This window comes from Cynocephalus volans, chromosome 2, assembly GCF_027409185.1.
Source record: "Cynocephalus volans isolate mCynVol1 chromosome 2, mCynVol1.pri, whole genome shotgun sequence".
Lineage (NCBI taxonomy): Eukaryota > Metazoa > Chordata > Mammalia > Dermoptera > Cynocephalidae > Cynocephalus > Cynocephalus volans.
This window is the reverse complement of record NC_084461.1, coordinates 159407216-159433103: the sequence shown is the minus strand read 5'-3', so window position 1 is coordinate 159433103 and position 25888 is coordinate 159407216. Positions and strand designations below refer to the sequence as shown.

Here is a 25888-nt window from a genome sequence, read left to right as displayed (position 1 = left end):
TTTTTATTAATTGCTCAGTAACACCTTTTGTTAAATTTTAATGGTTCCAAAACTGAGTTTTTCTTTCTTTTTTTTTTTTAAAGATGACTGGTAAGGGGATCTTAACCCTTGGCTTGGTGTTGTCAGCACCACACTCTCCCAAGTGAGCTAACCGGCCATCCCTATATAGGGATCCGAACCCATGGCCTTGGTGTTATCAGCACCACACTCACCCAAGTGAGCCACGGGCCAGCCCTCAAAACTGAGTTTTAAGGCAAATGCTGTCTTAAGAATGGAAAGGAACCAGTTAAAAGAAATTTGATTCCAATCACACATTTTACTATCTGTAGCTTTTGATTCAGTCAAAAAATAAAAATACTTAAAATAGAAAAAAATACATAAAACTCAAAGTGGTCTTTACTGTAAATGCTCGTCCATTTCTAAATAGCTCTACACTGTCTTATTTACATTTTTGGATTTTGTTTTTTCATTGACAGGAACATTAGAATTGATTTTTCCATAGCACTTTCTTTTTTCCTATCAAGTAATAAGACATGAATACTCAAAACATATGCCGAAGATTCTCTAAATTCACAAAAAAACCCAGAGATCTAATACTTTATACAACTTACAGTTAAGCTTAATTTAAAAGAACATCTGAGGGCCAGCCCGTTGCTCACTCGGGAGAGTGTGGTCCTGATAACACCAAGGCCATAGGTTCGGATCCCTATATAGGGATGGCCGGTTAGCTCACTTGGGAGAGTGTAGTGCTGACAACACCAAGTCAAGGGTTAAGATCCCCTTACCAGTCATCTTTTAAAAAATAAAAAAATAAAAAATAAATAAAAGTACATCTGGGGCTGGCCAATTAGCTCAGTTGTTTAGAGAGTGGTGTTACAACACCAAGGTCAAGGGTTTGGATCCTCATACCAGACAGTCACTAAAATAAAATGAAATAAATGAAAGTACATCTGTTACAGTAACAATGCATTCAACCAGTACTTTCCTGATAAGTTTTACAGTAAGTAATATAGCTTACAACTATGTTTAGGCACTTTTATTATTTCTTAGGAGTTATTATGAGCTACCAACTCTATTTGTACAATCCATTACACTTTTCAAAGTAGATTTATGTTCAACATTGTGTGTGCCCCACTCAATTGACCCCTAAAGGTGAGGGATCCAGGAGACTCTCATGCCCATTTTAAAGATGTAGAAACCAAAGTGGTATATAAGTTAGTTACCATGTTGGGCCCAGAATTCAAGTCTCATGAGCCTGCATTTATGCTTACCAACTGCCGCTTCATCCCCTTAAGCTATCCTGCAGGGCAAAGTGAACTCTGTAAGGAAAAGGATGCAATAGTATGATTGCCAACACTGCTGCAAGACTTCTGTCATTTAACCCTTGTGGCCCTCGGAAGATAACATGCTAACTGAACTGTAGAGTTAAGATAATAAGGGGGTGAGGGGCATGCTGACACCCATTTTCAGACAAGTTAGAAAATTTGTTGTGTGACATTCACTGCAATACACAGTTCACTCCAGCCTTCCCATGATCCAGTTACCTGGCTTGCACACCCTGGCTCGTGCAAAGAAGAACTCCCACACAGTTCTTTACCTCTGCTCTGAGCATAATTACAGCAAATGTTCAACGTGGCAGTTGACTCATTCATGACCCTCAAACACTGCTGGAAAAATCTTGACACAAAATGATTTTAAACATCAACACAATTCTTCAAAAAAACCTCTCTACTTATTAAAAAAATTAAGCAAAATCTTCCCATTTCCTCAATTAAAGGTAAAGAGACTTAACTGCGGTTTACTTTTGTCCTCTCAAGCTTTTAATGTTCACCTCAGTTTAACTTCCCTCAACCAGCAATCACTTGTGTCATGCCCAGCAGTTAATCCACAAAGTTCATTTTCTTCCTCCCACTGCCGTAAATGTGACTTTGGGTTCCGGGAAACAGGAATTAACCAATTCAAAGACTAGGATGTCAGTGTAGTGTAGTAATGGCATTCAGATTATAATAATTTACTGGAAGATCAAGCAGTCACTATGTATCAGACTTCCATGGCCCATTTCATACACATTTAATTTAATCTTCACAAGTCCATCGGGAATTATTATATCCATTACTTGGCAAGAAATGGGGCACAAAGGGTAAGAAAACTGCCCAAGTACACACAGCAACAAATGGCCGATGAAGGACTTGAACCAAACCTTAACCACTACACCAAAACCACCTAGCCCTCAACTATGACCCCGACGTGACCATTAAACTAATCGTATGACCTTGCGCCAGTCATTTCATACCTCTAGGCCTGTTTCCTTCACTATAAAACGAGGTACACTAGAAGAGCTTTCGAGTGCTTTCCTGCTTTTAGCGTCCTGTGAATCTCCGACTGGATTACTCCTTGCCCCCGAATAGGTGCTGTAACTACTAAGACTAAAGTTTTTCAACCACTGTGCGTTGTCCCCACTCCTCAGGGTGCTAGGGTCCAGTATTCGCTCTAGGGTTTTATTTCAAAACACTGAACATGTAACGCTAACCCTAAATATTCTCTACCACTAGGCCGGATCCGATTCCAGACCTTTACCCGGTTATTCCAGCCCACTTAGCAGCTGCCCGCCTAGGCGGCCAGCGAGAGGCCTACCTAAGAAAGCCCTAGAAGCAAAACCATACTTATGTTAGCTTTCCCGGGGGTCAAGGGAGGCTCTAGGGCACCTGCCACGCCTCCCGAGCCCGGCGGCGCAGCCTGGGCCTGGCTCCCCAACCGAAGAGGCCCAGATTCGGGCCTCGCTCCTCACGGCTGGCGCGTCCACCGACGCCTGGGCCATCGAAAGCCGGCCGACCCCTCGGCCTCGGGCCACGCCCGACCCCTCAACCGTGGCGGCGCACTCCCAGGCCCCCCGGGGTCCGCACAGGCCCGAGGAAGCGCGAGCTTCCAGTCTCACCTCGAGCCTCCCGGGGACCGCCGGCGGTGCCCGCGCCTCCTTCCTCCCGCACACCTTGCCCCGCGATGCAGAGGAGACAGCGGCGGACACGGCCCGACCGTCACGTGCCACAAAACCTAAAGGCCTCGGCTACTGCTGCCTCGCGAGCAAGCCTCACCACACGAAACCCGGCCCTGCGTCCGCCCCTCGTTCCTGAATAGCCCGGACCAGCGCCAAGTCCCGCCCCCCCACGCAAGCCCCGAGATTCGGTTGGTCGGCGCGGCCATCGCTCTGTGCACCTTCCCATACGCCCCCTAGGGCTATTCTTCGTGGAGTGTGAGGATTGGCCGAGAGTGAGGCAGGAAGTGGCTGTTGATTGGACGGCACGTAAGGGGGCGGGCCGCAGTGGATCTGGAGCTCCCGACGCGCGCGTACTGGGGCGGGGCGGACTTGGCGGGTCCTTCCGTGCGTGTCTGTCCTGGTTGTTTAGTGAGAGGGTCGCCCGGCGATTCAACCCAATCTCTGTGGTCCCCACCCGTCTCGTTCCTGTAGTGCGGACGTGGATGAGCATCTGTACCCTTCGCTGAGGGACCGAATGGCAGCCGGCAGAGGGGGTGGGAGGTTTGGTCGACCATCGGGTAGGGCCATTTGCCCAGGCAGCGAGTGCGGACTTCGATGCGGCGCAGGTGGAACCCGGTACGGGCTGCCTCGTCCGGCCTGCACAGCTCTTTGTAAGCAGGCGCCACAGTTCCTGCAGAGTCATCGCTGTGGGCCCATGAGCCTGCTGCCTCCTAGTTGCCTATCATAAAAAGTCCAGAATAACACAATCTCAGGTTATTTCAACTTTCAATTTGTTGATGTTAGACATAAGAGCACAGAGATACACTGACGACAGGATTGGGAGAAAAAGATGGTGGAATCAAAAATTTTGAAATACACCACCATTTTTGTAACCTGCTCTTGGCACACCTTCAGTTTTCAATATGCTGAAAACCTCAGAAAATGGAAGTGACCCAGGGTTTTCCCAGACCTTTAGAGGTCCTGTTCTCCACCATTTGTTTGGAGACCCTAAGACTTGAGTACTGGGGTGGAAAAAACTACAATTAGCAGGTATCACCTATCCGAGAAGCCAGCTTTATTCCCTCGTGCCACCTGGAAGGCGAAGAGAGGAGTCAGGGTTTGAATGAGTTTAGTATCTTCCAATCTCAGTCCCTAAATTTGTGTAAGAGTATTTTGCTTTCCTGTGTAACTGGGGAAATGAGTATTAAAAGCAGAATAAAATTCTGGATGCCACATGTTGCAAGTAATGAGCCTAAACCTTACAGTCCTGATTTGGCTCCTTCTGACTTTTTTTCCTAATCTTAAAAAAAGGCACTTATCAAAGGGCACCCATTTTTCTTCAGTTAATAATAAAATCCCCAGGACCCTCAGTTCTTTAAGGATGGACTAAATGGCTGGTATCATTGCTTACAAAAGCGTCTTGACCTTGATGGAGCTTATATTGAGAAATAATGTTTATATTTTTAATCTTTATCTTTTAATGCCATTTTTATGCAAATTTTTTGAAGTCCTCCAGTAATTTTTCAATCAGAATAGTGAAAACTTGACTTTTTGATATGTCTACGGTGTTGCCTATTGTTTCTGCTGTTAATTGTCCGTCCTCTTCAATGAAGGCATGGACAAGATTAATTTTTTCCTCACAGGTTGATGTGGATGGTCTGCTGCTGAGGGCTGCATCTTCAACATCGTTTCATTCCTTCTTAAAACGACCTATCTATCCATTTGTAAACTGCTTAGTTCTTTGGGGCATTTTTTCCACAAACTTTTCATAAAGCATCAGTGATTTTACCATTCTTCCACCCAAGCTTCACCATAAATTTGCTGTTTGTTCTTTCTTCGATATTAACAGAATTCATGTTGCTCTGTTAGGATCTCTTTTCAAACTGGCATCTTATCCTTCTTAGTACCTCAAGCTAGATCCTGTTCAGACATGTTGTAACAAGTTAGCATGAGTTTATTTTGGTACAAAAAAAAATTTGCAATGCACGCATATTTGTTGTTTTTTTTATAATATACATTTCTCACGGACTTTTTGAAGATCCCTTGTATGCAAGGAAAAGAGCTACTCCAGCAAAGGTAAGTGCTAAAAATGATGGTAGTGAAGAGAATGTAATGGTTTTCTAAGGGGAGGAACTGCTTCTATCTAGAATGGACAGGAAAAGAGGTAAGACTTGAGCTGGACCTGGTAGCATATGCAGGATTTCTATAGGTGGAGAGTTGGAGGGAACCATCTTTACATGAGAGAATGAAATTTAAAAAGGTGGGAAAGCAGCCATCATGTGTTTGGGGACACTGTGTACAAGAGTGTTTTGGCTGGAAAAGCGTGTTAGGAAAGTGAGTGATGGGACGTCAGCTCCAGAGCTGGGTTGGGACCAGGCCTTGAAAGCATAGCCAGGGAGTTTGTAGGGAAATACTTTAGAATTAGGTTTGGGTCGGGCCGGCCCGTGGCTCACTCGGTAGAGTGCGGTGCTGATGACACCAAGGCCACGGGTTCGGATCCTATGTAGGGATGGCCGGTTTGCTCACTGGCTGAGCATGGTGCTGACAACACCAAGCCAAGGGTTGAGATCCCCTTACCGGTCATCTTTTTTAAAAAAAAAAAAAAAAAAAAAGAATTAGGTTTGGGTCATGATTTAGATGTTTAGGGAAGTATTATTTTAATAGTATTCCAGGGAAGTGTGAGAGACTCTAGAGGCCAGTTAGGAAGCCACCTCTTGTAGTTGATAAAACGGACAGGATTAGCAAATGACAGGGTATATAGAAACAAAACCACTAAATGTTGATGCTGAAGAATGGTAAATGGTTCCCATAGAATGGGAAGCTAATGCAAAAGATGAATTAAAGCCAACACTGAGGATTTGAACCTGGGTGACTGGAAGTGAAGTGTAGACTCCCAAAAGAAAGGAAATCCAAGCTTGGCTGATCGTGGGTCTGGACCCAAGACAGAGCAGGACTGGAGATAGGGATGTTTGGGCTAAAGTATAATGTTCTTCAGAGGAGGAAGCTGAGGACAAAACCGTGAAGAATGAGATCTTTTCCTGATAATCTAAACAGTAATTTCAGGTATTAGAGTATTTCATTAAAAGAAATTATCATTTTACAGTTCTTAGATGGAGAAGGTATGGGAGATTGAGTTAAGTGTATTCTGATTTTATGATATAATCTGTAAAATGGTTTTCAAAATCAATTATTTATATCCATTTTAGAATGCACATATCCTTTGACCCAGCAATTCCACCCTGGGAATATATCTATATTATCCATCAATGACCAATAGAATATATCCACTATATATACTACACTTGTATATTAAAATATGCACAGTAATGTGCCTTACAGCATTGCTTGTAGTACCAAAACCCTAAATATAACCTAACCTACCATATAACCTGGTTAGTTAAAATATAGGCTGTCTGTATAATGGTTCTGCACTGTTGGAAAGCCTGAGGTGAGCACATACGACTATATGTACTAATATGGAATGATCGCCAAGATTTAGTGTTATGTGAAAAAGCACTGAGTAAAGTATGCTTCCTTTCATGTTCAAAAGGGAGATATATTCTCATAAATATAAGCATGGACAAACAAGCTTACTGGAAAGATGCACAAGAACCTGCTAAGAGTGGTTGATGCTGGAGTGGGGGCCTGGGACTCTGGAAAAGGAAAGGCAGCTTTATAATATGCATATGTTATTTTTTAAATTAAAAAATCAGGTAAATTTCAGCTTTTGTGCTAAGTTTTTCAAAAAAGACAGTATGTATAAAATAACTGTTAAAATTGTTGATCAATTTGTCCTTCATAGCTTAACTTGTCTCTCCACCCTTCCTTCAAAGCTGCCCTCATCCTTGTTCATTCCCACCTTCACTTGCTTAAAGGAGGAAGTGGACACACAGGAAGAGGGGGCACCCACATTTCCATCGGGTCCTTTTTAACTGGTTGGGCAGGTAATGGTCGTTTCTCTGTACTCACACTAATCTGGCATTATCAAATTGAAAATTTGAGGAAAAAAAGGGTATGCAATTATGTTAACTAAAGTTTCTTTTACCACAGTGAAGTTAAACATTTTTCATATTTATTAACCATATATATTTCTTCCTTTGTGATTTGAATATTTGCATCATTTGTCCATTTTTCAATTACAGAATTTTTTCTTTTTCATATTGGTTTGTAAGAAATCTTTATTAGGATATTAGCATATCTACTACAATTTTATCTTTAAGAGCTTTTAAATTTGGAGCTCTTTTTGGTTATAAGAAGCAGAAATACATTGGAACTAACTCAAGGAAAGTGGAATGTCAAGGAACCCAAAGAAAATAAAAGGAGTCCTGCTTCGCCTTATGCCGTCCTGAGCTGGGGATTGCAATGCAATTTGCTCTTCCTGTCTTTCACAGCCACCTGACATCTGCTCCATCCTCCTCCCTCCCTTCAAGCACTTTCACCCACAATTTTATATGACTTACTATGCCTGCCAGTTCTCCTTTACATACTGGCCCCTCATGTCCAGGAACAACTGGAATTTTCAGTGTACTTAGGACTAATGAATCCCCAATGTCTCCTTCAATTGTGTCTCCAAAAATGTTGAAACACATTAGACAATCTATCCATTTTGTCCTCTAGTTGTGGTCTCTCCAGAGCCCCTGTCCTGCTCTAGTTTGGATGGATTACTCTCAGAGCACCTCAGCCTGGATTTGAATGTCCTGTTTCCTCAAACCCCTCGACCCCACGTTTAAAAAAATCAACTTTATTGTACAGTGTCATGATTTGCAACAATGTATAGTATATACCATGTAACTGCTATCGTAGTGAAAATATAGAATATTTCCATTACCCCAAAAGTTTCCTCTGAAGTTTTCTTTTCCCCTGATACCAAATAGGGGGTGCCTTCTTCTGACACCAATTGTGATGTCTTTTTTTTTCTGCCACCACTTCTGTCAATTCAATTCTGATATATCAGACTCTACAGGTTTAAGGGTTCATCCCTCAGAACTGCCCTCACTTCAGATGCCAGCTGCAAATGGGGTGCCCAGGCTACCCACATTTCTGCCCAGCTGTCTACAAATTTGGGAGTTCCCATGAGCCCCCTCAGTTTCCATAATTTTTTAGATACAATGACTCACAGAACTCAGGATATCACTTTATTTGCATTTTCTGGTTTATTACAAAGGATATAACTCAGGAACAGACAAATGGAAGAGATGCATAGGGCCAGAAATGGGGTGGGGAATTTGAGGAGCTTCCATGCCCTCTCTGGATATGCCACTCTCCCAGCACCTCAGTTGTTGACCAACCCGGAAGCTCTCCAAATCCGATCAGTTAGGGGTTTTTATGGCGCTTCCATCACGTAGGCATGATAGATGAACTCGTTGACCATTGGTGAGTGAACTCAATTTCCAGCCCCTCTCTCTTCTCCAGAGGTGGGGGGTGGGAATTGAAAGTTCTAACCTTCTAATGACATGGTTTGGTTCCTTTGGCTACCAGTTCCCATCCTGAAGCTATCTAGGGGCCCACCAATAGTCACCTCTAGGCATAAACTCAGGAATGGTTGAAATGGGCTCGTTATGAATAACAAAAGACAGTCTTTAATCCCTCAGGAAACTGGAAAGGTTTTAGGAACACTGTTCCAGGAGGAACCAAATGTCATTTTTATTATACCTGTACTTACATTCATTCCCAATGAATCCTCACCACCAGCCTCAGGCAGAATCTGATCTGCTTTCTGTTACTACAGATAAGATTAGTCTTTTCTAGAGCTTTATATAATTGGAATCATATAGTACCTAGTGTTTTGTGTCTGGCTTCTTTCAGTCAACGTATTGTTTTGAGATTCTCATCCATGTTGTAACATTTATCAATAGTTTGTTCCTTTTAATTGCTGAATAGTATTGTTATATTAATACATCATGTTTGTTTATCCATTTATCAGGTAATAGACACCTGGGCTATTTCCAATTTTTGGCTATTATGATACAAAACTGCTATGAACATGATGTGTAACTATTTGTTTTTTTTTTTTTTCTCAAGTTTACATGACTTGAGCAATCTTTTTTTTTTCTTAATTTTATTTTGTCAATATAATGATGTATAACTATTTGTATAAACATATGTTTTAAATTTCTCTTAATAACCTGACATCTTCCTTTTTCTTACATCCTCCTATTGCTTACTGAGAAAGACTGTGCAGTAAATTTTTCTGAAGTTTTGCACACTCAAAAATGTCTGTTCTAAAAAAAAAAAAAAAAAAAAAGTCTGTTCTACCCTCACAATTTTTTTAAAACTTTGAGATATATTTACATGCCATAAGTGTGCCCATTTAAGTAATTGACTCAATTATTTTTAGTAAATTTATAGTTGTACAACCATTACCCCAATGCAAATTTAGAATATCTCCACCACCAAAAAGTTCCTTTATGCTGATTTGCAGTCAACTTTCAGCCAACCTCAGGCAACCCCTGAAATATTTCTCTCTATATAGATTTCCCCTTTCTAGATATTTCATATAAAAGAAATCATACAATATGTAGTTTTTTTAAAAAAAAGATGACCAGATCTTTTTTTACTGGGATATTAACCCTTGACTTGGTGTTGTCAGCACCATGTTCTCCCAAGTGAGCTAACCAGCCATCCCTATATAGGGATCCGAGCCCATGGCCTTGGGGTTATCAGCGCCACACTCTCCCAAGTGAGCCACGGGCTGGCCCCAATATGTAGTTTTTTATATCTGACTTCTTTCACTTCATTTTTGCAGTTCATCCATGTTGTAGCATGTATCAGTACTTCATTCCTTTTTATTGCTGAATAATATTTAATTGTACAGATATGCCACATGTTGTTTATCCACTGAACAGTTGAAGGACATTTGGATTGTTTCCAGTTTTTGGTTATAATAGGTAATGCTGCTATGAACATTTGTGCACAAATATTGGTATAGACATGTTTCCAATTACTGACTTGTATGGTAAGTTTATATTTAACTTTTTTTAGCTTTTTTTTTGGCGGCTGGCCAGTACGGGGATCTGAACCATTGACCTTGGTGTTATAATACCATGCTCTAACCAACTGAGTAATCAGCCAGCCCTTACATTTAACTTTTTAAGAAACTGCCAAATTATTTTCCGAAGTAGCTGCTCCATTTTATACTCCCACGTACAAGTTTTCCACATCATCGCCAACACTTGCTGTTGTCTTTATTATAGCCATTCTAGTGGGTGTGTAGTGGTATCTTGTTGTGGTTTGTTCCAAATAAAGTGAGTCCCCTCTGGCAGTAAAGCTGTTAGTTTGTGCAGCCTGCCCAACCTGTTTTGGTACAACTATCCTGCTGACCAAGCTGGGGGAACGTGAGCAGCCGCAGGCAAGAATGCCACTGTTCTCACCCAGTGGCATTCAGCAGCTTTTCATGAATAAATGCTTCTCAATTTCTCTTTTGCTTTTGGCCAATTTCCAGAGCCCTAAGTGGTTGTAAAGAAAATTTTTCCCCAGTTTTATACTTGTTTTCTGGAAAGAATTTGCTGATCTCACTTGCTCTGCCAAACTGCTACCTTCATGTACTTTTAGTTGAAGATTATCTTTTTCTATATACATTTTCTCTGTTCCCTCTAAATTGCTTTCTTTGTTCGCTTACTTAGTCTCTAAGTTTTACATTGCAAGGGTTGTTTGCCTTATCTTCCCATTAGAATCACCTGGGAAGCTTTTAAAATCCCAAAATCCCAGGGCCAGCCCATGGCTCACTTGGGAGAGTGTGGTGCTGATAACACCAAGGCCACGGGTTCAGATCCCTATACAGGTATGGCCAATTTGCTCACTTGGGAGAGCGCGGTGCTGACAACACCAAGTCAAGGGTTAAGATCCCCTTATCGGTCATCTTTAAAAAAAAAAAAAAAGAATTTCTGGGGGAGGGCCCAGCCATTTAAGAATCAAAATAATTAAATGAATTATAAACTATTGAAAAATAGGAATTAGTAAGTCCATAACAGTAATACATAGATCGATCAATAAACAGGGGAGAAAGGATAGCTCTTCCTTTTAGTAGAATGCTGAGGAGAACTGGTAAATATGAAGTGAGTGCTAGAGTTAGAAAAACATTTTGCCACCATGATGGTAAAGACTGGATCAGGCAAGAATCACCAATAGATGTTAAATTTAGGGGAAAATTTTGATAAGGAACAGGATATTTACATGCTCTTAAAGCAACCACCCATAGTAGAGAAGGCTCCATTGTAAGACCTAAGTGTAATACCTGTCCCTAGATGGAATCCTGTACTGGAGGGGCAAACATCCTAAAAAGAACATTATTAGTAAACTGACAAAATTATAATATGGACAGTAGATTAAAGTACTGCACCAATAGTTATTCATAAAGTTGATAACTATACTGTTTTTATGTAAGAGAATGTACACTGAAGTATTTAGGAGTAAAGGCCCATGATGTATATAACTGGTTCAGAATAAAGCAAATAGGGCAAAACGTTGACAGTAGGGGAATCTTAATAAAGGTTATACAGGTGTTCCTCGTATAATTTTTAAATTTACAACTTTTTTAACCTTTGAAATTAATTCCAAATAAAATGTTATAAACAGGCTGTCAAAATTTAAGACAATTGTCCAGAGCCCATTTTGGAAGTTAAAAGCCCAGAACACGATTCTGTTTTCTGTGGAATTCCTCAGGCTCAGGCTTTCATTTAAATAACAGGTACCTGGGTGAAAAGGAATTATTCAGGACAAACCAACCATACATGAGCATATTAATATTGAACATATTAACCCACCACACAATCTTGTTTAAATGCATATAAATGTTTTTTTTTTTTTTTTTTTTTTTTTTAAAGATGACCGGTAAGGGGATCTTAGCCCTCGACTTGGTGTTGTCAGCACCACACTTTACCAAGTGAGCCACGGGCCGGCCCCTTTAAATGTATATAAATGTAAACTCACCAAGTTAACATTTATATAAGGCAACAAAAAACGTTTTCCTGCTGGAAACAAGTGCTATTTGGCCTGTGATCTGGTCCCAGCACCCAGAGGTAGACATTTAGGAGCTGAGCTGGCATGTGCTCTGTGCTGAGACGTGATGGACATTCAGTCCACTTTGCACTCTTCAGATGACTTTGAAATCTTCCATTCACCAGTGGGGCTCATGGCTCCCATGCCTGCCTGCCTGTCTTCCTCTATCATTAGCCTTCACAAGTCAAACCGCGATGCAGGCTTTCAAGTTCTGTGTCACTTCTTGCACATAGGGGCAGGAGCAATAGCAATCCCTAGACCACCACTACTGCCACTCCTGCATCCGCATCCCATCTCACTCCTATCACCATGAAGCCCAAGAGAGAAACCAAAGGATACCCTAAGGAAGAAAAAGTATATGTGTGTGTGCCGCCTAATCAACGAGCTCTCTCCGGTGGATCGTCAACTGGTGTCGACTCGTCCTTTCATTTGGTGCCGAAACCCGGGACGGAGCTTCTCTCGAGCGGCGACACTTTTCGGATCGCAGCGGCAACACCTTCCAAGTCGCCCCTCAGGGCTCCCTCGAGCTGTAACACTTTTCGAATCGCAGTGGCAGCACTTTCCAAGTCGCCCCTCGGGAACTCCGTCCCGCCAGGACCGGCCTCCCTTCCACTACTCACCATTGACGGTCCACCCTCGTCCATTCTTTTCGGCGCTGTCTCCTTCCACTCACCACCAGCTCATCATTAGGTAAGCCCCCTTTCCTAAAGGGCACTGGCCCTTTTTCAGGCTACCACAGGGAGTCTAGATTGTCCGGTAGCCCCTAACGCCCATACCCCACCCCACCACGGTCTTCACGACCACCATAAATTCCCAAACTATAACAGGTTCCAAAGCCCCGGTAAACTTTTACTTTCATTTTTGGAGGTTAAAAGCCCCATTCTGGGCCGAGCCCGTGGCGCACTCGGGAGAGTGCAGCGCTGGGAGCGCGGTAGTGACGCTCCCGCCGCGGGTTCGGATCCTATATAGGAATGGTCGGTACACTCACTGGCTGAGTGCCAGTCACGAAAAAGACAAAAAAAAAAAGCCCCATTCTGTTCTCTCCTTCACCCTCCTGTCCACCACTCTCTTCTCTCCACTTCCCGGGTCCGGGACCCGACCAGAAAATCCTGGCGCTAGGTTCCTTCAGGCACCGGGCTTTTGCCCTAGAGAAGTGGAGGTCTGAGTGACGACCCACACCTTCCTTCTCTCCTCCTGGTTCTTACCTGAACCTGCCGGGACTGACGTGACCTACTGGGGATGCCCTCTAGGATCCCGCCTTTCCCAACCGGCAGAAGGATCTGTCTTATCACTAATCTCTGTCCGATTTCTGTCTAAATTCCCATTAAGAGACCAGAATGGGCGCTTCCTCCCCCACCCTAGGGGACTCTCCACTTCAATGCCTTCTGAAAAACCTCACCAACCTTTCCCTCAGGCCGGATATTGAGCCCAAACTCCTCACCAAATTCTGTACACAAGATTGGCCTTATTATCCTTTAGATAATCAAAACACATGGCCCCCTGAGGGCACACTAGATCCTAACATTCTACAAGACCTCTTTAACTACTGCCAGGGCCTAATAAAATGGAAGGAGATCCCCTACATCGAGGCTTTTTGCCTCTTGGCTCAGAACCCCACCCTCTGCTCCTCCTGTGCTCCCTCTCAATTCCTTTTAGCCTGTAAACCATCTTCACAGTCACCCCTCGATTCTTCCACCTTTGACCCTGCTGATGAACCCCCACCCTACCGACCTCCTCCTCCCCCAGTGCCTCCGGCGTCCGCTCCTCCTCCCCTGTCATCCGCGTCACCTTCTGCACCTCCTGCGCCATCCACTCCCCCGTCTTTACCCTCACCTACTCCTGACCCACTAAGCCCTCCTTTCACCCGTTCCCGAGGACCTCCCCCTGCCCCTTTAACAATCGTCCCACTACGTGAGGTAGCTGGGGCTGAAGGAGTAGTTAGGGTCCATGTTCCCTTTTCCCTAGCTGACCTTACAGAATTAGAAAAAAGACTAGGCTCTTTCTCTACCGACCCTACCACCTACATTAAAGAATTCCAATGGATCCTGCAGGCCTACAGCCTCACACATCATGACATCTTCATGCTCCTAGCCAATACCCTCCTCCCCGAGGAACGCCGCAGGGTCTGGGATACAGCCCAAACCCATGCCACTGACACCCATCGTACCAATCCGGATCACCCACCAGGCCCCCAAGCAGTCCCAGAACAGGAACCTAATTGGGATTATAACACAACCCAGGGAATCCAGGCTCGAGACCGTTTTGCCTCTTGCTTAATAATTGGCCTCAAAAAATCAGCTCGCAAGGTCATCAATTTCCAAAAAATACAAGAAATTGTCCAAAAAAAGGAGGAAACTCACTCCGAGTTCCTCAATAGATTAACTCAGGCCTTTCAACAATACACTAACTTAGACCCCAACTCAGAAGATGGCCGGCATGTCCTTATGACCTATTTCCTGGCCCAATCCTACCCTGACATTAAAACTAAACTTAAAAAATTAGAGCGGAGTCCTGCAACCCCTCAGACCAAAATCCTGTCAGTGGCCTTCAAGGTTTTTCATAATCGGGAGGAGGAAAAAGAACGTCGAAAACAAAAGGCCGACCACGCCAACTTCCAGATGTTGGCCCGGCTTATCAAACCCCCTGGGCGCCCTCCCACAGCCTCCACCTCTAAGCCTCCACCTGGAGCCTGCTTTAAATGTGGAAAGGAAGGGCATTGGGCAAAGGCTTGCCCCACCCCCAGGCCACCCACCACTCCTTGTCCAAAATGCAAAAAGAAGGGACACTGGGGATCTGATTGCCCCCTTGACCGAAGGGGTGAGGGACCAACTGCCCCACAGTCCCCCGAACCGTGGATACCACCTATGGTGGGCCTCGCTGAGGAGGACCGACGGAGCCTTGGGCCCTTCCCGACCATCTCTATAACAAAGCAGGAGCCCAGGGTATCCATGGTTGTGGACGGCCACCCAATATCTTTCCTCCTGGACACTGGAGCCACCTTTTCAGTCTTAAGGGAATATAAAGGCCCCACCACCTCCAGCAGCTCTCCTATAGTTGGGGTAGGAGGTAAACAAATCTTTCCCCAAAAAACCCCTCTTTTAACCTGCTGCCTTCAAGGCACTCAACCCGTTTTCTTCCATTCCTTTCTAGTCATGCCACAATGCCCTGTCCCCTTGTTGGGTCGGGACATTCTATCACGGCTTCAAGTCTCCATTACTTTGCCCCTGTCCTCTTCCTCTTCCCCTGTTTCCTTCCTCCTAGCGCTAGTTCAAGCCCAAGATCCTACTAATCCCACCCCTCCAAAGAAGTCCTTACCCATCTTTTTTTTTTTTTTTTTGTCGTTTTCGTGACCGGCACTCAGCCAGTGAGTGCACCGGCCAGTCCTATATAGGATCCGAACCCGCGGCGGGAGCGTCGCCGCACTCCCAGCGCCGCACTCTCCCAAGTGCGCCACGGGTTCAGCCCAGTCCTTACCCATCTTAACGCACCCTGTTAACCCCACAGTTTGGGACACTGCCAGCCCTGCTCTAGCCCAGTGTTCCCCTGTACGCATAAAACTAAAAGACCCTTCCAAATATATTTGTCAGGCTCAGTATTCATTAACCACAACAGCCCTCCTCGGGTTAAGCCCCATCATTCAGGACCGATTAAAAAAGGGGTATCTCCGTCCCACTCACTCCCCTTTCAATACTCCCATACTCGCTGTAAAAAAAACCTAATGGCGCCTTTCGTCTCGTCCAAGATCTCTGCCTTGTTAGCGCCGCTGTCATTCCCATTCATCCCCTTGTATCAAATCCATACACTCTTCTTTCCAAGGTCCCAGCGACCTCTACTCATTTCTCGGTTCTGGACTTAAAGGATGCCTTCTTTTCCATACCCCTGGAAACCGATACTCAGGACATTTTTGCCTTCACATGGACTGACCCCCACTCCCGTCACTCCGAACAACTCACTTGGACGGTCCTGCCACAGGGATTTTGGGATAGCCCTCATATTTTCGGGCAGACCCTAGCACAGGACCTCAAATCTTTTCACTTAAACCATCCAGAGTCCACCTTATTACAATATGTGGACGATCTCCTTCTATGCAGTCCTTCATGGGAACAATCCCAAGCTGACACTGCCCATTTGCTTAACTTCCTAGCGGGTAGGGGATATCGAGTGTCCCCCACCAAGGCCCAAATCTCTTTACCATTTGTAACCTACCTTGGTTTTCTCCTCTCCCCAGGAAAGAAGGAAATCACCCTGGACAGAAAACAGTTTCTTACTGACCTGCCCATCCCCAAAACCAAAACAGAGATCCTATCTTTCCTGGGTCTAGCCGGATATTTCAGAGCATGGATCCCCAATTTCTCTTTGCTAGCCCGACCTCTCTATAAGATGAGTAAGGGTCCTCCTGAAGAACCTTTACTCTCCTCACCTCAGCGCCCTTTTCTCAAGCTTCGGCAGGCCCTTCTAACAGCCCCTGCACTTCATCTTCCTGATCTAATTAAACCCTTTTTCCTCTATGTTCATGAAAATACGGGACAAGCTCCGGGCGTTCTAAGACAGAATTATAGCCCCTCCTTTGCCCCCGTAGCATACCTATCAAAACAGTTGGACCCCACTGTACGAGGCTGGGCACCCTGTCTAAGAGCCCTAGCAGTGGGGCAGTTACTGCATAAGGAGGCATCCAAATTAACATTTGGGGCACCTCTCACCATTCTCTCACCACATCACCTCAAAGACCTCCTGACCTATAAGGCTCTCCAATCCCTCCCACCTTCCAGAATCCTAACCCTCTTATCCTCGTTTCTGGAAAATCCTGCCCTATCCTTCATTACCTGCCCACCCCTAAATCCGGCCACCCTACTGCCTATACCAGATTCCCCCAACACCCCTTTGCACAGCTGCATAGAAAGCCTTCAAAATTTTATACCTTACCACTCTTCCATCACTGAGGGACCCCTATCTCACGCTGATCTCACATGGTTCACGGATGGGTCCTCATTCAAGGAAGGAAACACTCATTACGCAGGGTATGCCATAGTCTCCCTTGATTCAGTTATAGAAGCCCAACCTTTACCCAAGGGAACAACCAACCAGCAGGCCGAACTTATCGCTGCCACGCAAGCCTGTGTTCTAGCTGAAGGAAGAACTCTTATACACTGACTCCAAATATGTCTTTCATATGCTTCTCTCTCATGCCGCCATATGGAAAGAACGCGGTCTGCTTAACACCAAGGGTAACACAATCACCAACTCAGCTTTAATCTCCACATTAATTGAAGCATCCCATTTACCTTGTAAATTAGGAGTCATTCATTGCAAAGCCCACCAGAGGGACGAGATTCCCCAATCACTCGCAGGAATTGTAAGGCTGACCTCGCTGCACACACTGCGGCAGTGCACCCACAGACACAAGACCAACTTCCCATTCTTCTATATGGCTCCCAAGGTTCACAGACACCCTCTCAGCCTCAACCACTCTAGCCCCCAAGCTTTATCCCAGTTTTTACAAGCCTTCTTCTCAATCACCCCATCTGACAAAGCCCTCTTATAAAAAATTTCCTCCTTGGGGCCGGCCCGTGGCTCACTCGGGAGAGTGCGGTGCTGATAACACCAAGGCCCCGGGTTTGGATCCCATATACGGATGGCCGGTTCGCTCACTGGCTGAGTGTGGTGCTGACAACACCAAGTCAAGGGTTAAGATCCCCTTACCGGTCATCTTAAAACAAAACAAAACAAAACAAAAACAAAAAATTTCCTCCTCATGCACAATCTGCCAGCGTACCAATCCTAACACCCCTCTCAAACCTGGGCCATACCCCTCCCACCAGGCCAGAGGTCTCACACCCGCGGCCGACTGGCAAGTCAATTTTACACACATGCCTTCTTTCCGGGACCTCAAATACCTCTTGGTGTTTGTTGATACCTTTTCAGGATGGGTAGAGGCATTCCCAACATCCAATAAAAAGGCCTCCACCATAGCCCAGACTCTCCTTTCCCAAATCATCCCATGATTTGGGATGCCCACTTCCATTCAATCTGACAATGGACCTGAATTTACCGCCCAGGTAATACAGAAACTCTCCCAGTCACTCTCTCTCCCCTGGCACTTACATTGCCCTTACCGACCTCAGACATCCGGAAAGGTAGAGAGAACCAACAGAACCTTAAAGGACATACTAACTAAATTGTCTCTGGAATTACACCTTGATTGGGTCCATCTTCTACCTCTCGCTCTACTCAAGACCAGAGCTCTTCCAAAAAATCCCTCCAATCTTTCCACTTTTGAAGTCATGTATGGTAGGTCCCTCCTACCCCCGGGGATCACAGCGACTGAAGGACCCATACCACCCACCATGGCCTTACCCTTGCTCTCCCACCTTCGCCCAGGACACTTCCCCGGAACCCAATACGCCCCTAACCCCTAAGTGGGAAGGCCCATGTTCTGTCATCCTTTGCACTCCAACTGATCCCTCATCCTACCGACCCTTTCAAACTCCGCCTATCCCTGACCTCAGCCTTACCCCCAATTCCGGAGACATGAACCTTCTCCTTGGCCTTCTCCTGTTCTTTTCATTTCACCCAGGGAGCTTTCAGGCCCCTCTGCTAGCTCCCCAGGGTCACCCATTTACACCTGGCAACAGATCATTTCTGAAACACTCATCTTTCTCTCTCTCTCCCGGAAATTGTTTTCTATCATGCGACCGCCCCTGGTGGCCATCCCCTTAACCCTTCCTCAACCATTTATAACCACACCGTCGCCCCACCAGGCTCTTTGTTCTGGTGCAATGGAACCCTCTCTACCTCCATCCTGCCTAATCTTACTGCCCCATGCCTTCTTGTCACCATCGTCCCTCAACTCACTCTGTACACCAGTTCAGAACTGTTCCATCTTCTTCATCCCCCCTCAAGGCAAAAAAGGGCCACCTTCCTCCTGATCATGGTTGGTATTTCCCTAACAACAACAGCGGTCGGAGCCGGCCTGTCGGGAGGAGCCTTAGGACACAGTTTATGGGTGGTCTAAGACATTAATGCTAAACTTGAAGGGGCTCTGACCTCCACTGCCGAATCTCTTTCCTCTCTACAGAGACAAACTACCTCTTTAGCTCAGGTCACCCTCCAAAACCGTAGAGCACTAGACCTCCTCACCGCAGAAAAAGGAGGTACTTGCATCTTCCTTGGGGAAAAATGCTGTTATTATATCAATGAATCCGGTCTAGTAGAAACAAACATCATCAAACTCACTGACTTAGCTTCCAGCCTACGAACCACATCCAGTTCTGCCTTTCCTTGCCCTGCATCATTAGGTTTCTTCAAACCCAAGTAGGAAAAATCTCTAATCAGGCCTTTAACTAGCTTTTGCTTAGAAACTACCAGCTTCTAGGTACGGATGAACCCCTCGCTTCATCTCGTGAGCACCTCAGCTGATGCTGAAGAGACACCACCTTACAGAGGAAACGCATTCCTACACGCCCTTGCCACCGATGCCTGGCTGCCCCCTCCAGTCTCCAACTACAAACAATGGAACCGGTGCATGTGTGACTTGTGGCTTCAAGGAACGTTTATGGACTTCTCCCCTTTTGCTCCACCCTCCTTTGGGGTTTCATAATGGTTATTTATGTACCTTCCTCCCTTTGCCCCCCCCACAACGCCCCAGTTCAGCAGGAAGTAGCTCGATGACGTCAACGTCCCCTTTCCTAAAACAAGAAAAAGGGAGGAATGTAAGAACCCAAATGCCCCAAGGGATCACACCCTGATCACATAAGTCCTTCTTGGCCACACCCCATCATGGCCCTGGTTGCCCTCTAAGTAGGGATTGTATTTTAAGCCAATCAGCCTTCCCTAAAAGCCCTATATATATGTGTGTGTGCCGCCTAATAAACGAGCTGAGCTCTCTCCGGTGGATCGTCAACTGGTGTCAACTCGTCCTTTCAAAAAGCCCAAGTGAAGGATAAACTGCAGAAGAGATGTGTATTAGTCCGTTTTGTGTTGCTATAACAGAATACACGGAACTGGATGATTTATAAAGAAAATGCAGTTTATTTGCTTACAGTTTCTGAGGCTGAGAAATCCAAAGTCCATCTGGTGGTGGTGACAGCGACCCAGGGGTCTCATTTTGCAAGATGGTGGAGGCAGAGAGAGCAGAGAGAGAGACAGACTCTCCTATTCTTTTAAAGCCCTCACAACCATGCCCATGACCACCATTTTTAATCCATTCACTACTGCAAGGTCCTACAATCCAATCACCTCTTTGAGGCTCCACCTTTCAATTACCGTAATAGGATTTCCCACCCTTTTAACAGTCACAGTCGGGGGATAAGTTTCTAACACACAAAACTTGGGAGACTACTCAAGCCTCAGTTAGTTTGTGGGGAACATAATTCAATCCACTACAGGATGTTAAATTTACTCTTCCTAAAAAGGCACCTTGCCAAAAAAGGCAGAGAAAACAGAGGTGCTGAGTGAAGCAAGTGTAACTGAACAAGGCCCCTTGAACGGTGCACAGCAAGCCAGATACTAACATCAGCCTTTGCAGCAGAGAAAAAGGTTTATTTGCAAGTCAGCCAAGACAGAAGATGGGGTAATAAATCTCAAGTCTGCCTTCTCAACAGCAGCGAGGGGGGGAGTGACATTTAAGGGGAAGTGGTTAGGGGTAGTTTGAGGCATGGGGGATCTGACTATTTGAAGATTTTGAGGAAGTTCTTCAGCAACCTATGCAGGTGCAAGCTGTCTGCATACCTCTTCATAGGTCACGTGTTCAAAAAATGGCAGCATTAGCATGATTTGGAAGAAGAGTTTTTGGCCCTCTGACATCAAAAGGCCACCCATGGAACATTCACGAAAGTTGACTAGAGAGGTATGTGGGTTCAACCAGTTTAGCCCACTTTGTGCTGGGCCAAGCTAACTCCAATGGTCCTGCAAAACATCTTAGGCAAAGGACTCATGACTTCTGCACCAGAGGTGTTATTTTAAAAGGCAGATAGAAAGAAACAGAGTAAGAGGTTAATGATGGAAATTTACTGAAAGAATGAACAATTTTAAAAATTTTGTCAGCTGGCCTGTACAGGATCCAAACCCTTGACCTTGGTGTTAAAACACCACACTCTAACCAACTGAGCTAACTGGCCACCCCAAGAATAAGCAATCTAAACGAGAAATAAATTTTAACTGAAGTCACCAGTTATAAAGTGGGTTTGTTTTTTATCTTTTATAACTGTGTACTTCCTTTATTTTGTATTATGTGAATTACTATTTATATCACTTTTTATACAAATGCAGAATTTTGTTTTGCTTTTTTATTTATTTTTATTTTTATTGTCTTTTCTGTGACTGACTGCACCGCGCTCAGCCAGTGAGTGCACTGGCCATCCGTATATAGGATCCGAACCCTCGGCGGGAGCGCTGTTGCGCTCCCAGCGCTGCACTCTCCTGAGTGCGCCTCGGGGTCGGCCCATTGTTTTACTTTTTTAAAAAAACTATATTAGTACAGAGAATGCCTCATTGTCAAAGGCATATGTCACTAATAGAGTATCTCAGAAGCCAATTGAACTGGCCATGGGGGAAAACAAGATTTGGAGAGAGGGAGGGAGAGAGAGAGAGAATGAATCACTGGCTTGGTTAAAATATCCCTGGGCTCTGATTCCATGTCCATCAGACAACCTTCCAAGGCTGATTTGAGCTCTCAAGTGTCCTAACAGGAAAAGCAAAAGCTTTGAACAGTGAGCATGTAGTGGACTGAATTATGTCCCCCCAAAACTCCCTAAAGCTTGAATTGTGCCCCCCAAGTTTTATGTATTAGAAACTTAGCCCCTGGGGCCGGCCCGTGGCTCACTCGGGAGAGTGTGGTGCTGATAACACCAAGGCCATGGGTTCGGATCCCATATAGGGATGGCCAGTTGCTCACTGGGTGAGTGTGGTGCTGACAACACCAAGTCAAGGGTTAAGATCCCCTTACCGGTCATCTTTTAAAAAAAAAAAAAAAGAAACTTAGCCCCAAATGTGACTGTTAAGAGGGTGGGAAATATTACAGTAATTGAAAGGTGGAGCCTTAAAGAGGTGATTGGACTATAGGACCGTGCAATAGTGAATGGATTAAAAATGGTGGTTAGGGGCGTGGTTAGGACTTTAAAAGAGGAGGGTCTGTCTTTCTCTCTCTCTGCTTCCACCATCTTGCAATGTGAGACCCCTGGGTCACTGTCCCCACCACCAGATGGACTTGACATTCTGATTTTAAAATTTATATGGAGGGCCGACCCTGTGGCGCACTCGGGAGGGTGCGGCGCTGGGAGCGCAGTAGCGCTCCCGCCGCGGGTTCGGATCCTATATAAGGATGGCCGGTGCACTCATTGGCTGAGCGCGGTATGGCCGGTCACAAAAAGACAAATAAATAAATAAATTAATTAATTAAAATAAAATTTATATGGGAATACAAAGGACTTAGAAAGCCAAAGCAATCTGAAAGAATATTGTTTGAAGGTTTAACAGTACAGATATAAAGACATACTATAACCTATGATAATTTAGGAAATATTGGCTGACTAGTTAGCCCAGTTGGTTAGTGTGGTGTTATAACACCAAGGACAAGGGTTCAGATCCCCATACCAGCCAGCCTCAAAAAAAAAAAAAAAAAGTGTGTATGTGTGTATATTTATTTTTGATATATGTGTGTATATATATTGGTGCAAGAATAAAAAGACCAAGGAAAAGAATAGAGTGCACAGAAACAGAGCCACACTTACACAGTTATATGATGAACAACAGAGACACCACTGCAATTAGTAGGGGAAAGACTAGTCTTTTCTGTAAATGGCACCGAATCAACTTTACATCTTTATGAGGAGGAAAAAAAAAAAATCATAAACAAAAATTAACTGAAAAATGGAAAACAAGCCTAAATGTAAAGGTAAAAGTATAAAACTTCCAAAAGAAGGGCCGCCCCGTGGCTCACTCGGGAGAGTGCGGTGCTGATAACCCTAACCCACCAAGGCCACGGGTTCGGATCCTATATAGGGATGGCCGGTTGGCTCACTGGCTGAGCGTGTTGTTGACAACACCAAGCCAAGGGTTGAGATCCCCTTACCGGTCATCTTTTTAAAAATAAATAAATAAATAAAACTTCCAAAAGAAAATAGAGGAAAAACATCTTAGTAACCTTAGGTTTGTCGAGTTCTTTAATTCTTAAATATGACACAAAAAACATGAACTATAAAATAAAAAAAACTGATAAATTGGATTTCATCAAAACTAAAACACCACAGACTGGGAGGAAATATTTGCAAAACATATCCAACAGAGGACTTTTATCTAGCATTAAAGGACTACGATTCAATAAGGAAAACAATCCAGTTTTTAAAATGGGCAAAACAAGACTGCTGGTTAGCTCAGTTGGTTAGAGCATGGTGCTGATAAAAAATGGGCAAAAGACCTGAATAACCACTCACCAAAGTGGATAACAAATAAACACATGAAAAGATGTTCAACCTTATCAGCCGTTAGAGAAATGCTAATTAAAACCACAATTTAGACACACTACTAAAATGGCTAAAATTAAAAAGATTTACCATACCAAGTGTTGGCCAGGATGTGAAGGAACAAAAACTTTGATTCACTGCTGATGGAGATGTGGTACAACCATTTTGGGAAAAGTTTGGCAGCTTCATAAAAAGGCAAACATATACCTTCTCTATGACCCGGCCATTCCACTCTTAGGTATTTATTAAAGAGAAATGAAAGCATACATACACACAAAGATTTGTACAGACATGTTCATAACAGCTTTACTTGTAATAGCCTCAAAACTGGAACAACCCAAATTTTCATCAGCAACTTAATGGACAAAGTGTGTGGTATTTCCATACAATGGAATACTACTCACCAATAAAAAGAAATGAATTGGTAATAAATGTGACAACATGGATAAATCTCAAAATAACTATGCTGTAAGAAGCCAGTGCCAAAAAAGAATACATACTGAATAATTTCATTTATATTAAATTCTAGAAAATGCAAGCTAATATATAGTAATGGGACCAGAGGAAACTCCTAGAAGTAATGATACTTTCATTATCTTTATTTGGTGGAATGATTTCTTTTTTTTTTTTTTCCCAAGTCAAGTGAAGCAGTGGGGTGAGAAGGAACAAAGAAATCTGTAACTGCACTTGTACCCTGGGGATGATTTCACATAATAAATTATCTAAACATATCAAATTGTCATTATAAATACACGTAGTTTATTATTATCAATAAAACTGTTAAAGAAAAATGTTTCCCAAGAGGTGGCACTAGTGCCTGGCCTTGCCCCAGCCTGTGAGCTCCCCTGGAGCTAGATGTGACCCCTCGTAGGGCTATTTAAGAGGGTGAATTAACTGAGAGGCCCCCAGAACAGGCCCTTGGGGTCAGGAATGCCACACTGAGGAGTTAGCAATCACCTGGGTGGGCTTGACAGGTAGGGCTGACTCCATTTCCTTTCACTGTCCTGACATATGGTGCATGTTTATGCCTAACTCCTTCTTGCCTCTAGCCCCCCAGATCTTCAAGGGGCCAGGGTCTCCTCATCATTTAGGCCTTAGCATGAATGTCAAGTTTGTTCACTGAGCACCGTGTCTAAATTAGTTCCTAACCCTTGCCCTGTCCAAATTCAATTTCTGTATCTCCCTATTTTATTTCCTTCACTGCACGTATCACAATCAGAAATTCTTACTCATTTAGTAATTTCCTTTCATTTTTATCATCTACTCTCTTCTTCCCTCCCCTATGCTGTTGGTGCCCCACCCAGATCCCTATTATTTGTGGTGCATCCATCCCTATAGATGCTTTAAGTGGTTTTTTTTTTGTTTTTTTTTTTAAAAAAAGATGACCGGTAAGGGGATCTTAACCCTTGACTTGGTGTTGTCAGCACCACACTCACCCAGTGAGCAACCGGCCATCCCTATATGGGATCCGAACCCGTGGCCTTGGTGTTATCAGCACCACACTCTCCCGAGTGAGCCATGGGCTGGCCCCATGCTTTAAGTGTTAATAACTCACAGCTGCCCCAGCCAATAACTGACTGAAATATGGGTAAAGGGTCGAAAAGACAGGCTCCCTTGTCTCAAGCAGGCCTACCTCTGGTGCAGTTTGTATTCAGAGTTCACCACGGGATCAGGCTGAAGCTAGTCTCCACTTCAGACCACACTCTTGCTTAGATTTAGCCTTTTTCCCTGCCCTGTCCTGCTTTTCTCACTCCCTTCTCCTGACAGCACTTCCCAAATAATTCACTTGAACCAGAATTCTCATCTTAGGCTCTGCTTCTAGGGAACCTGACCCTAGAACCTGACCCATGACACCCTATGTTAGCTTCATGAGGGACTATCTTGTTAACTCCCCTAGAACAAATTCCTGTCTCAGACTGCTTATGATGCACCCCCCACTCCCCTGCCCCACTTGCTCCCCTGCCAAGAATGTTAGTTAGCTTGGTGAAGGAGTATCTTCTTCACTCCCCTAGAACAGTGCCAGTGGGGGAATACAGACCATACCAACTCCATCTCCAGGTCCCTTCAGCTTTACTTGCCCTTTCTATGACCACCCTCCTTCATAGGCTTTTTACTAGGAAGCTATCCATTAATCTGAAGGAAGGCAAGCATAGTTAAGACAATGACCAAAAAGCTACACTAATTTAAAAATCGAATCTTTCCTGTTGACACAGCTGGTACCCTTAAGTTAAATGTTCACTGATCACAGGACTTTAGATATATCTTAGTAGACATACTTCCTTATGTCCCTCAGTTCCTTTATAAACCTGTACTTCCTTTGGGGCAGAGAACACCTGCACCAAGGTCTGGATCACCATCTACCCGATCCTACCTGTATGTAAGTTACCCATTAATATACTCTATTAAAATGTATGGATTTACCCACTTCGGTTTTTGGTCTCAAAGTTCTTTCTCAGTT

At 44.3% G+C, this 25888-nt stretch overlaps 1 protein-coding gene across 3 annotated transcripts in view; it reads right to left on the bottom strand.

The window, feature by feature from the left end:
• Window positions 1-3097, bottom strand: part of CANX (calnexin) — a 36804-nt gene extending 33707 nt beyond the window's left edge. For all 3 annotated transcript variants that reach the window (XM_063086144.1, XM_063086145.1, XM_063086143.1), the window contains exon 1: window positions 2936-3097. The gene's annotated coding sequence lies outside the window, so the exon portion shown is untranslated. The remainder of the gene's footprint in view (window positions 1-2935) is intronic.
• Window positions 3098-25888: the final 22791 nt, after the last annotated feature.